Source organism: Microtus ochrogaster, chromosome 10 (assembly GCF_000317375.1).
Source record: "Microtus ochrogaster isolate Prairie Vole_2 chromosome 10, MicOch1.0, whole genome shotgun sequence".
NCBI classification, from domain to species: Eukaryota; Metazoa; Chordata; class Mammalia; order Rodentia; family Cricetidae; genus Microtus; species Microtus ochrogaster.
In genome coordinates, this window is record NC_022016.1 from 3,485,784 (window position 1) to 3,502,118 (window position 16,335).

Genomic DNA, 16,335 nt, shown 5'->3' on the forward strand with positions numbered 1-16,335 from the left:
AATATTTTATCTTTCTGGGGTCTCTTATGGAGATTAAATACTAAATAGTTATAGTCTTGTGGTTCACCTTGTTACTAAATTAAAAAAAAAACCTTAGGTAAAGTTTATAAGGTTGAGAAGCATAAAAGCTTAAGTTATTTAACTAAAATCATTTTTTATGATCTACAAATTTAGTATTTTCTTTAAATTTTCCAAATGCAAATGTACTAAACATTCTAAGTGTAAGTCTTACCTGACAATTATTCTTACAGTTTATTGTTTTATTCTGTTAAACTTAAAACCTTTCCTTTTTTATTTAGAGAAGAGTGGGCAATGCTGTGGCATATTTGTTTTCACTGTGTAAAGATATATCATTGTGAATGGCTTAAAAAAGAGCTGGATAACCATTAGTTAGGCAAAAAGATGTTAACTGGAACTTCTAGGGAGGGACAGAGTGCTCTGGGAAGAAGAAAGGCAGACTCACCAATTTGTTATAGGAAGCAGGATGTGGAGGGAAGAATAAAAGTAACTGAGCCACATATAAAATGTAGACTTTAAAATATGGGTTAATTTAAGTTATAAAAACTAGTTAAGAACAAGCCTAAGCTGAGAAGGATCTTTTATAATTAATAGTAAGCCTCCATGTTGCTTTTTTTTAATGTGGAAACCCAAAGAAAAGTCACTTACAGTCTTTTTGTGGAACTCCTAACAATGGGAACAGGAGCTATCCTTAACGCTTTTGCTGGCTCTGGTGGATTTATTGCTGGCCCAACCGAAATACAAGGGAAGATGCTTAGTTTTACTGCGACTTGATGTGCCATGCTTTGTGTAGTGCCTATGGGAGGCCTGTCCCTTTCTGAACAGAAGGAGAAGAGAATGTAGACGGTAGAGTGAATGGGAAGAAAGGAGAACTGCAGTTGGGATGTAATATTAATTAATTAATTAATTAATTAAAAATTATTAAACTTAAAAAATATAGAAACCTCAGTCCCATATCTGCCTACATACCTGTTCTGGGAGACTGCTTGTTTGTTCCCAGCAGCTGAATCCAAAGTAATCACACAGAAACTATATTATTTAAATCTCTGCTTGGCCCATTAGCTTCTTAATGGCTAACTCTTATATCTTAATTTAACCAATCTTCATTAATCTATGCATCACCAAAAGGTCGTGGCCTACCAGGTAAAGTTTCTAGCATCTCCGGCTGCAACTTCATGGCTTCTCCCTGACACTGCCCTTTTTTCTCCCAGCATTCAGTTTAGTTTTCTCTGACTATCTCTATTCCTCGTGCAGGCCCAAGACAATTTCTTTATTAAGCAATGGTATTCATAGCACACAGAGGGGAATCCACATCTCATGCCACTTTCATTCTTACCATGGAGACTAAAACTCTGAAACTGTGAGCCAGGCCCAATTAAATGTTTTCCTTAAAAAAATAATGCTATGGTCATGGTGGTTCTTCATAGCAACTGAAACCCTAATCAAGACACAGGAATTCTTGTGAATTGTGGTTCACTGAATGACAAAGGTCCCACATCTCTGTTCCGTAGTAGATTTTACTAAGGCAATTTCCATCACTGTTCTTGGAGTTTCTTGTGCTTAGGTTACTCTTTCATTGACAAAATGTCCTCTTACAGACACTAAGTCTAGTAACTTCTGTTTTGAGTGAACTATGACATGGAATATTATAAATCTTATCTGTTTTCAGTAGAGGGAATTTCTTTTTTCCTTTTTTCTTTTCTTTTTTTGGTTTTTCGAGACAGGGTTTCTCTGTGGCTTTGGAGCCTGTCCTGGCACTAGCTCTGTAGACCAGGCTGGTCTCGAACTCACAGAGATCCGCCTGCCTCTGCCTCCCGAGTGCTGGGATTAAAGGCGTGCGCCACCATCGCCCGGCTGGAGGGAATTTCTTATTTCTTTCTTTTCTTTCTTCTTTTTTAAGTAAAAGGCTACATAATAAGTGGTTTTGTTTTTGCCTGCCAAAGTTGTCCTTGTAGCAACTATTCAACTTTATCATGCATCACAAAAATAGCCCCAGAGAAAATGTAAACAAACAAATGTGTATGTGTTCCATTAAAGCTTTGTATACAGAACAGTCAGTGGACCAAAGTCAGCTACAAAGCTGCAGTGTGCCAACCTCTGCTTTGGAGGATTGTGTTAATCATACTTCTCATTTCATGGCTTCTGGTCTTCACTGATCCATACAGGCTCCCTGACTTGACTTCTATTTAATTTATATATTCCCTATGTTTCTGTTCCCATTTACAGTGTCCCTCCCATTTCCTCTCTTATATTAGATGAGGGATGGAGGAAGGGAAGGATAGAGGCAGGAAATGTGATAAATATATTTTAATATATTCTTAGTATCTTCTATTCTTTGAGCATATTGTAAACTGTATATTTTTGTTTCCTTGTACAGATTGTAGATTTAAAGGAAATTGATTTTGTAATATATTATTTATTTTGTTACATGGCACTATGCCTTGTTTAGGGATGAAAATTTGTGCTCACTTCTTCTTCCCACAGGACTTTGTGTGGCTTGAATTTGTCTAGGTCTTGGATATGTTTTCATGGTATCTAAGTTCATCTGTACCTCAGTCTTGTTGTGTCTGGAAGATGCTGTTTTCTTGTTATGCACCAGCTGTGACTCTCACAATTTTTTTTTACTTCATCATCTGCATAGATGTTTAAGCCTTGAAGGCAGGAGTTTGATTGAGATACCTCATTTTGACATACATATGCTGAGGTCTCTCATTGCATATTGTCTAGTTCTGGGTCCCTATGTCTACTGAAAGAAGACAGTGGGGAGTATGGCAGCAAGCAGGCAGGCAGGTGTGGAGCTAGAGCAGTAACTAAGAACTTAATCTTTGAGACAACATCCATGGAGTAGAGAAATAGATGGAAAGAGGGAGATAACTTAAGAGTGTCACAAACTTTTGAAACCTCAAAGTCCAAACCCCAGAGATATATTTTTTCCAACAAGTTCATACCTCCTAATCATTTCCAAATGCTTCCACCAACTGTGGAACAGTAATTCAAATATGTGAGCCTATGGTGGACATTATCATTAAAACAGACACATGTGTATAGAAATATGTCACAATAGATGCCTTTTAACTATAATGAAGGTCAAAATTTTAGAATAATATTTTAATTTTTAAGTATTTCTTAGCATTTTAAAATTACATATGCACTTAAAATGAAAAAAATACTACTTGACACTATCATGGTCAAACTTAATATTTAATATCCTATTCTAAATGGATGACTAGGGCAGTTTTATTGTCCTTACTTTACAGAGAGTAAAAAGAAGGCTCAAAAAGGTGACATTATTTCCCCAAGGTCATGCTACTTGTCATGACAGAATAGAAATCAAGTGTGTGCATTTTGGCTCCAAAGCTCTACGACAGTAAGTCCCTGATTTCTTCTGTCCTCAGCAATAACGGATTATATGTATAGAAAAAGTCTTTCAGTATAACCTGTTATGATGCATACTAATACAAAACTTTCTGGTGATATGAGATTTCTAACCCAGTGGTGGAGGTCAGGGAGGAGAAGAATGAAATGAAAGCAGTGTGAGCGGTCAGAAGCTGCCAATGAGGTGAGAAGAGACTCTTCCCCAAGGAAAGAGGGAAGGAAGGTTAAAGGCATATCGATCTTGACAGGGGAAAACATTCTTCTGACTTTTCATCCTGCTTTAAGATCATCTGTCATCAAAAAAGAGTCAGTTACTGAACTCAGCCTTGGAAATGGCACAAAAGATACAGCAGAGATGCAGCCATTTGATAACATGGGAGATACCAAAGTGACTTTTGATGTTTTAAACTAGGCTGTAACATAGAGGTGATGTGGAACATGATGAATTGTGCATTGAGAAGCTAAGAGGTGGCCAGCAAGTAAGTACACAGAATATTGCAAACAATAACCAACTTAAGGATTTAATATGGAGCCACTTCTCTTTTCAAAAGGTATTGTAAAGTCACACAGGTCAAACCCACCAGGATAGGAGAGCTTATTACAATTCCCATGTTGCTTTTCCAGTCTTCTTAGGCTTCTCAAAGTGAATCTGTAAGAATAGTCCAGGCTCTGTTTATTATTCTCGTTTTACAAATACTGACATTAAAAATGAGAAAACAAGGACACAGAACCACAGAAAGAGTAGGAGATTTAGGAACAAAGTGTAACTTCCTCACAGTTGATGGATTTTCTTTACACCAAAGGGTATTAAATAATAGATGTGCACAGCCAGGGTCAAACACCTCTCTCTCTCTCTCTCTTTCTCTCTCTCTCTCTCCCTCTGATTGTGTGTTTTTGTGCCCACACAATATTATGGGATATCAACAAAGACATGTAACAAACACAAACCATCTGAAGCAAAAACAGTTTCTCATGCAGATGCTTAGCAAACACTGACACGTAAGGATTCAGTTGAGCTTACTAACAAAGTATCAGTTTAGCACACTACCTCGGTATCTTGGTATGTCTTTAGGTTTGGTGTTGGTTTGAAGTACAAACCTATGCCTGTCTGTAGCAACATGTGTTAAAGACTTGGTAGCTTCTTGTTTTCAGGCACAGCAGTCTCTGAGTCTCGACATCACAAGGTACTTCATATGTCAGTGGCTGACCTCTGTTGACAAGAGGCCACTTACCAGAGTGCACTGGAACCAAAGTGCTTCTTGCTGACTTTAGTCTTAGGAAAGTTAGCTGAAAACTTTATTATAGATAAGATTTTCAAAATACTCTATCTTTGAAATCATTATTAATTAGAATTTAAGAATCATGTTAATTAAGAATAAATATATTGACATGGACTGGAGAGATGGCTCAGCTGCTGAAGGCTAGGCTCTCAACCAATAGTATAAAATACATTGATATCAAATGATTTGGTCTGACACTTACTAATATATATGTATATATGTTAAAATTTTATAGACAATATCAGTATCATCACAAGTATTGCCATTATTTAAGTGTTGACAGGATTGTTTATATGTTTGTTTTATAGTATGAGGCAAGAGTACTGAAAGACTTTTAAAAAGATCATTATTTCTAAATATAACCTTGAATAAGACAGTGATTCTGACTGAGCACATTATTGTAATAAGAGCGGTGGGGCTGCATCCCCAGCACCCAGGCCACCTGCTAGCTTATGCCCCAAAATAATTAAACAGACACTGTATTCTTTTAAACACTGCTTGGCCCATTAGCTCTAGCCCTTACTGGCTAATTCTGATATCCCGAACAACCCATCTCTAATAAACTGTGTAGCACCAGTCTTACAGGGAAAGATTCAGCATGTCTGACCTGGCGACTTGCTTCATCGCATGTGTCTGCCTGGGAGAGAGGAGCATGGCCTCTCTGAGCTCACTTCCTCTTCCTCCCAGCATTCTGTTCTGTTTACTCCACCCACCTATGTTTAGCAGGTTCTTTATTGCTTAACCAATGAAATCAACAGATTGATATATGACACTCCTACATCAGCACATGAAAATACCTATCTAAAAATTAATATGAAAATAACTCAGGTTGAATGTGTACATTTGTGTTAAACAAAACTTTCCTTATTGTATAAGTAGTTCTGGACATTACAGTCCAAATGTAATAAAACATATTTTTAACTCTAATAATTTTTAGAGTTACTGCATTACAAATCAGTATTGATTGATGATATCTATCCATAAATATTGTGTTGGTTTAAGCCATTAATAATTTCAGAACCTCTTCAATGTAAGATGTTTTATAATTCTGTTTTATATCCTAAAAGATATAATATGTTCTTAGTTTGAGAAAAACAAGTAAATGAAATATTAAATATATAAATAATTACAAAGCTCTACAGCTTCACGTTCATTCTTTCCTTCCCAAACATAACCACAATTCTTCAAAATCAATACTAAAATTATTATTTTCTAATCTTTAGCACTATTTTTCTAAAGATTATGTTCTTATTAGGTTATTTGATTTATGAACTTTATGTATGACTTTCTCCATACTCAGGTCTTTTAATTAAGCAAACACAATTAAAACATTAACTTAAGGCATAGATTTCATATTACCATATTTGCATAAATGAACATGGAATTTGCCTTTGCTTTGTTGGATGTATGGGTTGTGATTTTACTGGTTCACAGTTGTTTATCTTTCCTTTAAAAGCATTTTGTCAATTAACATCATAACAAGTATATAGCAATTATTCTTTGGAGCTAGTCTATCATTTCAGTGGATACATAGTTTGAGGTGGTTTGTTCAGTTGTGTGGGTGGTAATTTTATTGTTGCTGTTTTGGTGGCCCATTTGTTAGGGTCACCTTGTCCTCTTTCTCCCTTTCTGAACTGAGTGTGTTTTGGGCATAATATCCCATGGGCCTTCTCAAACTTCTTTCTCATATAATTTTAAGATTTATAAATAGATATGTCATTAAGTTACACAGCTGTGAGACTTTTCTCTGTTGGAGGATACATTTCCTACATTTCCACCTTTCAGTTTTATTTTTAATATTAAAGGAGCATAACCTCTAAGAGCATACAAGGAAGATGTGGTAAATAGTACATACAGTTCACTGTGTATCTCTAAGTCATCCTTTCTCTTCTAACTTCCTGTTTGGTTAGAACTGATACATTCCTATTGATGCTGCCTTTTATAAATGATCTTCACCATCCAAACTGGATATTTAAAGTATGATCAAGTTATAGGAGATTCTGATTGTGTTGCTTTATCACAGTGTCGGGTGTTCTATGTATTGTTTATTTCTATTTCGGCCACTTCCAAGTGAGAACTTTGTGCTACTGACGTGAATGGAATCTTACAGGAATAGATTATCTACCACTTCAGAGTGTGGGAACTCAGCACAGAGGAAGATTCTTCCTAAAAAAGTGTGGGATCTCAGTGAAGATCTTGGGATCTTACCAAAGAAGGTAGTCTTGCAGATGAGGAGATTTCACTGAAGAGACTGAGGAGAACTCACTCACAAAGATAGACCCTTAGTGGAAAGGGGAATATCTTACTGGATAAAATCGAATCACACTGGAGAGTATGGGGTTTCATACAAGATGGCATCTCATTGGAGAGGATAGAATCTCACAGGCAAAGATGAAATATCACTGAAGAATATAAAATATATCATGGGAGACAAAGGGACTCACTGGAGGCAGTAGAATTTTATGTGTGAAAAGCATACTTATATTGGGAATTCATAAATATCCCATATTTTACTATTTGTTTCTAGGTATATCCATTTATCATGTGTTTGAGAGTCATCTTCCCATTCCTGCCATAGCACCCAGCTGACTCACTTACAAGTCACATAATTTGATAAGGTCATTTACTCTATGTCTCAGTTTTCTGTGAATAAAATAGATTGGTTGAATTAAATATAATTAAGTATAATTTAGTGGTTATAACATCTGGTAGCTTTTAGTGTTTTATCAAGGTCACCGGGGTTGCTAAAACTTTAAACATCTCAATAGCAGGAGAAACTGATATCTCTTATATGATCAGCACTTTCCACTATCAAGGATCACAGAGTATAGAATTATTTTGCAATAGATTTTTTTAGCTTATAATAAAAATCTCCTGTAATATGTAGCATATAAGAATCATAAAATCCTCACATGTCTGTTATTATAATCTCAGAACCCACTGGCTTTTCTCCTCAGTGTCTCCTCCAGCAAGCATGTACTTCTGTATTTCTGTCCCTTCTTAGATTCTCTGACTCTTTCTTCTTCCATTCTTTTTGGGTCTACTCAATGTATGTCTTTTATTACTTTAATATCAATTGAAAGCCAGGCGATGGTGGTGCACGCCTTTAATCCCAGCACTCGGGAGGCAGAGGCCGAGGCCGGTGGATCTCTGTGAGCTTGAGACCAGCCTGGTCTGCAGAGCTAGTTCCAGGACAGGTTCCAAAGCCTCAGAGAAACCCTGTCTCGAAAAAGCAAATTGATATATATATCAATTGAAACATATATTTGAAAAGGAAATGATATGTCTTCTCTTAGTTGAATTTCATTTTCTAATTTTTACAACCTGGCTAAACTTTTATTGAAGGCAAAACCCTTCTCAGGTATATTTAGTGTGATCAATCACTTTTTAAAGTCCTGTTGAGGAAATAAATGGTATGATAAAGTAAGAACATATATGAACAGAGCAAAAAATGTGAAAGTGAACAGAAAAATATCAGAATAATAAACAAATTTTTTTCTTTCCAGTGACCAACAGAGCAATGTATAAATGACAATGAGTTGTCAGGATTTAGTCTTTTATCTATGTGTGTTTTTTTATGAAGCCCTGGGCATTTCACTCTCCCAAAGATTTGGATCGCCTCATCTTCACACTGGTGAAGAAAGGATGAGACTATTAACAGGTAGAAATTACTCTTTCAGAACTTATATTCACATCTGCTCCTTATTCTTCATTGCATTTTAAATAAATTGACAAGTATTCTGGGTATGTCAGCCATTCCAGGACGCATGAGACAGAGGCTGACCGATCTCCATACATTCAAGGCTGGTATACGTAGGTCCAAGAGAGCCAAGTCTGTAAAGTGAGATGCTATTTCAAAGAAAGAAAGAGAGACAGAGAGAGTCAGAGAGAGGAAGGGAGACAGACAGACAGACAGACAGACAGACAGACAGACAGACAGAGAATAACTGAACAAGTGGGACAGCATGGAGGGTAAACGTGTTTGCAACCAAACTTAACTGTTTCAGTTTTATCCCAGAATCTGCCAATTTCAAGTAATGAACTCACTTTCACAAGTTTTTTTCTGGCTTTCATCTTAGCACAATAGCATACACACACATGCACAGAGAGAAAGAGGGAGAGGGAAAGAGAATATGTTAAAAAATTAACATAAAGATTTAAATATTTGAGTAATTCTGAATTCTTTTAGAGCACATGCCACAGCTAGACTGCCATAGATGCCAACAAGAAGCTGAGGAGTCTTTTGTGTTCTCCAGGACACTGTAATGATACAAACATCCATTCTGTGGGTAGTTTTCAGGAGTTTGTAAGTGCCCTGAAGTCCACATGAGGACTGTCATGGGTAATGTTGATCCTCGGAATATTGCCTTCCTCAAAATGACCTCTGGTCTTTGGCCCTTGTGTGTTTTTCTGGGGTTCTGAGACTTCCCAGAATACTTCTGGAAAGTGTAAAGAAGAATGTTTCCTCTGCACACAGACCCTGTCATTCAGGTAAACCAATTTTCTCTTTGTAAATCAGGACATTTGCAAACGTTTCATTAGCTTTGGCTTAGATAGCTCTGTAAAAAAATGTACTTTCTGTGTGGTGCAGATGATATATCAACACAAACAGCTCACTAGGTCTCCATTAATTATACAGAGAGAATAAAGAGATATTTAAAATAAGTCACAGAAAATCTACTGAGGGTGTGTTTCCCTGGAAAAGAAAGGCACCCTGTTTGTATAGAAAGAAGTCCATCAGATGTCTAGCTTCATTTTCTGCACAAACATAACTCTATTATATCCACTCTTTCATTTATTCACTTAGCATTTATTAAGCATAAGGTGAGGATGCTATAAAATAATAAGAGATAATAAGAACCATTGTACTCGTGAAACTGACTTCTGTAGGTGACAGTAATAACACTACAGAGGAGAATATGAGATCATCACATGTATCAGAAGTCAGAACAGAGAGAGTATAGAGAATGCAAGCAATGTGGTAAAGAGAACACAAGGAGATTTTCCAAAATGAGTGACTTTGGTCCTTACTCCTGAAGAATAAATTAGAAATTCATTATCACAAAGGCTGAGGACAGGTAGTGAAGCTACAATGCCCTGGACTGAAATATGTGTGCAGTATTTACTGAACAGAAAGAAATCCAGTGGGGCAGGAGAGTAAGAGTGTAATTGGATGAAGTTGTGGAAGCTCAGGGGGTCACTCACGCAAAACCTATGTCCATTTGAAAAGTTTGGATGTTTACTTGCAAGGTCAATGATCAGCCTATAGAAAAACTGAGGAGATATAGAAATTAATCAGAATCCCATTCAAGGAACCTCAGATTATGAATTGGCACGTGGAAAGCATTTATTTAATGCTGACTGTATGTTCTAATGAACCAGTGAACTCTTCTATAAAAGGACAGATGGAAAATATTTCAGACTTTGTGGGCCACAGAGGAGTTTCTGCTGTATTTATACCTTTCCCCTAACACTTTAAAAATGTGAAACTATCCCAGCTCAAGGACACTGTAGAAACAGGCAAAAAAAAAAAAAAAAAAAGAAAAAGAAAAGAAAAGAAAAACAACCTCATTTGGGCATCCATCTTTACTGTATCTTTCTAACCCTTGACTAAACCATAAACATTAGAACTTCACAGATAATGGTTCTTCATTCACCAGAGAATTCCCAGTACCCATTAGAATACCAAGTACAAGTAGGAGTTGAAAACACATTCATTAATAACTCAAGAAGATGTTTTAAATATCCAATAGGAGACACTGGTGTTATGATAGGACACATTCTCTCATTGTATTGTTATTCTTACTGTTGCTATTCACTCATTGTGCATGGAAAAAATATGAAAATTTCCCAAGAACATATAGCTACTACTAACAAAGCCACAATTGAAACCATACCTGGAAACGTTCTAACTTCAGGCTCTTCCTTTGAATCATTCTGTACTTAAAATGACAAATAATAATATATAATATGTGTAAACATCAAATTGCAGAAGAAAACATGACATGATATGAGAAACATGTCAGTCAACATAAGAGACAGAGAGCAGGCATCAAACTCCTTTCCCCTCCTGAGATTATTAAAAATGAAAGTGAATATTTATTAATTTATCTTTTGACAATTTCATATGTTTATGATTTATTATGTCCACTTTAATCCTTTCACACTCACTTATCCTTCTCTAACCCTCAATAGCATTCACCACACCAAGTTCTCAAGTCACTTGATGCCATTTGCTTTGTTTTTCTTTTCCTTTTGGATCCACTGGATTTAGCATGTGCCAGTAGCATGGACAGTGTTGTAACTATACACAGTGGATTATGTGTACCTAACTAACAGCTACATCACCAATGAAAGTAAGTCCTTTCTCTCCAGAAGCCCATGACTACCATAAGCTACCCTGGACACAGTGGAGCCCATGGCCTCCTCTCTCATCAATGACTGAATATTTTTGGGCTCTGTCTTGTGCAGAAACTATTGCAGGCTATGATACCTCCTGTGAGATCTTGAATTCCTTAGCCATGTCTTTCACTGTCCTTTTTTTCCTTCATCCAGCTCTTGCATTCTTTCTTTTCTCCCCCTTGATATTCTCTGAGCCTTGAAGTTCCCTTCAAGGGATATGGGTCTCCAAACAAAGCTAACCATTCAACCCTTAATTGTTCTCACATCTTTAAAGGACTGAGGATTGTGGAAGAAAGATGTTAATGCCTGTAAGAATATGATTCACTGAGTCAGTCATCAGTGGAGAAGTCAGGTCTCATCCTTGGTTTCCTTTTAGAATATGAATGGCCTAAGGTGTCTTCAGTTTGGGCATTTAGATATAATTTAAACGACTACATAGAAAATTCTCATCAAACAATTTTGTGGCTATATGCAGTTCCATTAAACAGAAACTTTAAATAGAAATTTCTAAGAGAAATTGTTTTCTGAGAGATTAAAAAGCTGACGATGATTAGAGAGATACTATAGAGATTTTGAAAGTTTGAAAATTGAAGTTATGATAATGACACAGAATGCAAGGTAAAAGAAAGATAAATAGAAATAAGCATGTAATGATTATTAAACAAACATACATAATGTTTAAAAAACAAAATTCACTAAACCATAGCATGATTTTTAACTTTTAAATGTGTTTTTATAAAAAAACGAATCCATAATTTTCCACAGGAACACCCTCATTAGTGTAGCTTGAATACATACAATGACATTAGTTCAAATATGAAGAGAAGCTCTTATCACATTCTTTGTATCATTCAGTTTTCAATGTAGGTGTTTAAAGCAATCAGGAAATAAGCACAGGAAATTAAGCAAAGAAACATTCTTTCTATACAGGTATAGAACATGCACAGCCTCCTGCCATGTATTGCTATCCTGCCTTGTTTCCTTAATCCTAGTCCTAATCCTAAATAATATATCCCTAAACACTGCACAAAAGTGTGTTGTACCTTTTTATCAACATCGCGATGAGGCAGGCAGTTTGTAAACCACTGTTACTCAAAATGCAGCACAACCACCATCATTATGAGTATCATAACAGGTACCTTGTACAAAATGCCAATTCTCAATTCCTTCCTAAATCCCACCATGAGAAGTTTTACACTTAGAAAATGAAACTCCAGCCTGACAGCAAGGGAATAAACTAGGTCCTCTGACTGTGGGTGGCTTGGTACTGCTGGAGCAGACCATGGGTTTACTAGTGGTAAGACCAGGATTTATCATTAATGCTTGTTCTGGCTATTTGATGATGGAGGAAGGTCATTGGTTAAAAAAATAAAGAAACTGCCTTGGCCCATTTTATTGGTTAGAACATAGGTGGGTGGAGTAAACAGAACAGAATGCTGGGAGGAAGAGGAAGTGAGCTCAGAGAGGCCATGATCCCCTCTCCTGGGCAGACGCCATGAAGCAAGCTGCCAGGTCAGACATGCTGAATCATTCCCGGGAAGACTGATGCTACACAGATTTTAGAGATGGGTTGATCGGGATATAAGAATTAGCCTGTAAGAACTAGAGTTAATGGGCCAAGCAGTGTTTAAAAGAATACAATTTGTGTGTTGTTATTTCGGGACATAAGCTAGCCGGTGACAGGAGCTAGGTGGCAGAATCCAACCCGCAGCTCCATACTACAATTTGAAAACCATTCATTCAGAAGAGATGCCTTGCTCAGCCTAGATATAGTTGGGAGGGCCTTGGTCCTACCTCAAAACAATGGACTAGACTTTGTTGACTCCCTATGGGAAGCCTTACCCTCTCTGAGGAGGTAAGGATGGAGAATGGAGTGAAGGGAAAAGTGGAAGGAGCTGGAGGAGGGGAAGGAGTGGGAACTGGATTTGGCATGTAAAATGAGAAAAGATAGGTTTTTAAAAGTAAATTAAAAAATACAAAAGCAAAAAAAAAAAAAAACCCAGGATAGTCAAATCAATCCTGTACAATAAAAGAACTTGTGGAGGCATCACAATCCCTGACTTCAAATTCTACTACAGAGCTTCAATACTGAAAACAGCCTGGTATTGGCATTCAAAACAGACAGGAGAGCAATGGAACTGAACAGAGGACCCGGATGTTGATTCACACACCATCAAACACCTAATTTTTGACAAAGAAGCAAAAAAATATCAAATAGAAAAAAAGAAAACATATTTAAGAAATGGTACTGGCATAACTGGATATCAACATGTAGAAGAATGAAAATAGACCCATATCTATCACTATGCATAAAACTCAGGTACAAATGGATCAAAGACCTCAACATAAAGCCAGCCACACTGAACCTTATAGAAGAGAAAGTGGGAAGTACACTTGAACGCATTGGCACAGGAGACCACTTCCTAAATATAACCCCAGCAGCACAGACACTGAAAGAAACAATTAATAAACGGGACCTCCTGAAACTGAAAAAATTCTGTAAGGCAGAGGATACAGTCAACAAGACAAAACGACAGCCTACAGAATGGGAAAAGATCTTCACTAACTCCACATCAGACAGAGATCTGATCTCCAAAATATATAAAGAATTCAAGAAATTGGTCACCAAGAGAACAAATAATCCAATTTTTAAAAGGGAGTACAGACCTAATCAGAGTACTCTCAACATAGGAATCTAAAATGGCTGAAAGACACTTAAGGAAAACTTCAACATCCTTAGTCATCAGAGAAATGCAAATCAAAACAACTCTGAGATTCCATCTTACACCTGTAAGAATGGCCAAGATCAAAAATACTGATGACAACTTATGCTGGAGAGGATGTGGGGTAAAAGGAACACTCCTGCATTGCTGGTGGGAATAGAAGCTGGTGTAATCCCTTTGGATGTCAGTGTGGCGATTTCTCAGTAAATTAGGAAACAACCTTCTTCAAGATCCAGCAATACCACTTTGGGGTATATATCCAAAGGATGCTCAATCATGCCACAAAGACATGTGCTTAACAATATTTGTAGCAACATTGTTTGTCATAACCAGAAACTAGAAACAACCTAAATGCCCTCTGACTGAAGGATGAATAAGGAAAATATGGTACATTTACACAATGGAGTAGTACACAACAGAAAAAAAATGACATCTTGAATTTTGCAAGAAAATGGATGGAGCTAGAAAACATTATTTTGAGTGAGGTAACTCAGATACAGAAAGACAATTATCACATATACTTACTCATAAGTGGTTTTTAAACATAAAGCAAAGACAACCAGCCTACAAATCACAATCTCAGAAAACCTAGACAATACTGAGGACCCTAAGAGAGACTTACATAGATCTAATCTACATGTGAAGTAGAAAAAGACAAGCTCTCCTGAGCATGGGGACCTTGGGGGAAGGTTGAAGGGGAGGGGAGAGGTAGGGAGAGGAGCAGAGAAAAATGTAGAGCTCAGTAAAAATAATTTTAAAAAAGAAAAAGGAAAATATAAAAAAACAGGAAAAAAAACAAAAATGAAAAAACCTAGGGAGAAATTATAGGTATATTGAAGTCACCATTCACTGCCATAATCCAATTTTCTCTCTATCCCCAAGAACCCATACATTCGTTAATTTATTTAAAAGTTACTTATGGCTATTGTTTTAAAGCAATCGCTGTAAAAATATGGGGAAAAACATGGGGTAGAAATGCAGAAGAATTGTAAAACAAAAACACAGATCAAAATAATATATACCTCAAGTTTCACCTTCACCTGTACTTCCTAAGCCGAGCTTTTCCTTCTGTCAGTTTCTTCAGAGGCTGTATTAGTCACTTCAAGCAGTGTAACAAATGACCCTTACACAGCAGGCTTCATCCTCATTTCCACTTATCTGTGTGGTGTGATGACTCTCCCTCTGTTATTTTCATTTAGAGACCCACACTGACTGAGCAACCTCAATCTCAGATTGTGTTAGTTTAATGGCAAAGAAAAATGAAATAGGACAAAGCAGATTCAAAATTTGAAAGCTTTCAATCAATAAAGCTCCCGTCACTTTCACTCATGTTTTGCTATGCCAGGTCATCCTCAATCAATAAGATACATCTTCTTTCATGGGGAGGCCCAGAAGAGCAGGAAAGAGGGCTGCTCTCCAAAGCACATTGCAAATAACAGTGGACAGAATTATAGTCCTCACTTTAAGTTTTTATTCGAGAATTAAATATGTTAAGACATGTGACATCCCATGTCTTTGAACTTCAACTTCTTTATCTATAAAATGGGGCTAGAGATACAAGTATTTAATAAATCTTTGGAATATATTTGTGACATCTAGTGGACACTTAGTAGAAAAACACTGTAAGTAAAATAGGCATGGTTATCTTTATACATATACCAAAAATTAAAAACTGGCTAGTCATTATAGCAAACTCTGAATTAGAGATGTTAGAAGATGCTGAGGTTTCTTCTAGAAAGAACTGTTTCACCCTCTCTTTCCTCTGCATCTGTCATTATAATAGCTTTACTTTCCTTCAGAGACATAAGATAGAAGGTCTGTGTTTGGAGAGATAACATGGGATAAGCTCATAGGTAAACAATTAGGTTTTTGCTTATGTCTCATAATGGTTTAGACTCCAAAACAAGTTTCACTTCAAACCTCTACATCTCTCTTCTTCCCTTCTCCTTCTACTATGACCACATTTGTGTTTCTTTCAAAAACTCCTGACCCATACTCTAACTGTAACCAGGAACTGATGCAGCTGCCCAGCTGAAACTCCTGACCCATACTCTAACTGTAACCAGGAACTGATGCAGCTGCCCAGCTGAAACTCCTGACCCATACTCTAACTGTAACCAGGAACTGATGCAGCTGCCCAGCTGAAAAAGACAAATGTGGAGAATGTGAACACATTCTGACCCAAGAAAAAGATGCTAACAACGTGAGAGGAGAAGGAAATATGAGAGGGTTCAAGAGAGTGTAGATGGGAGGGCCTGGCGGGAGAAAGGGGGGGAAAAGGATAATACAACTGCATTTCGATTCAAAATATTTTAAAGGAGAGAATTGATCTGGTTGTGCAGTGAAAATCTAAACAAGGATTTTTTTTTTGTTTCTCAAATAAATAAACTCATCCAGATTCTGGGTTCATTCTGCAGCCTATATAGATGCTATTCATAATTTGAAAGTGGCTCACAAATGCAGACTATGATGCCCAACTGCAAAATCTTCTGAGTTTATAAATGCTTCCACATGGTGTGGTTTGCTTATTCATCTCA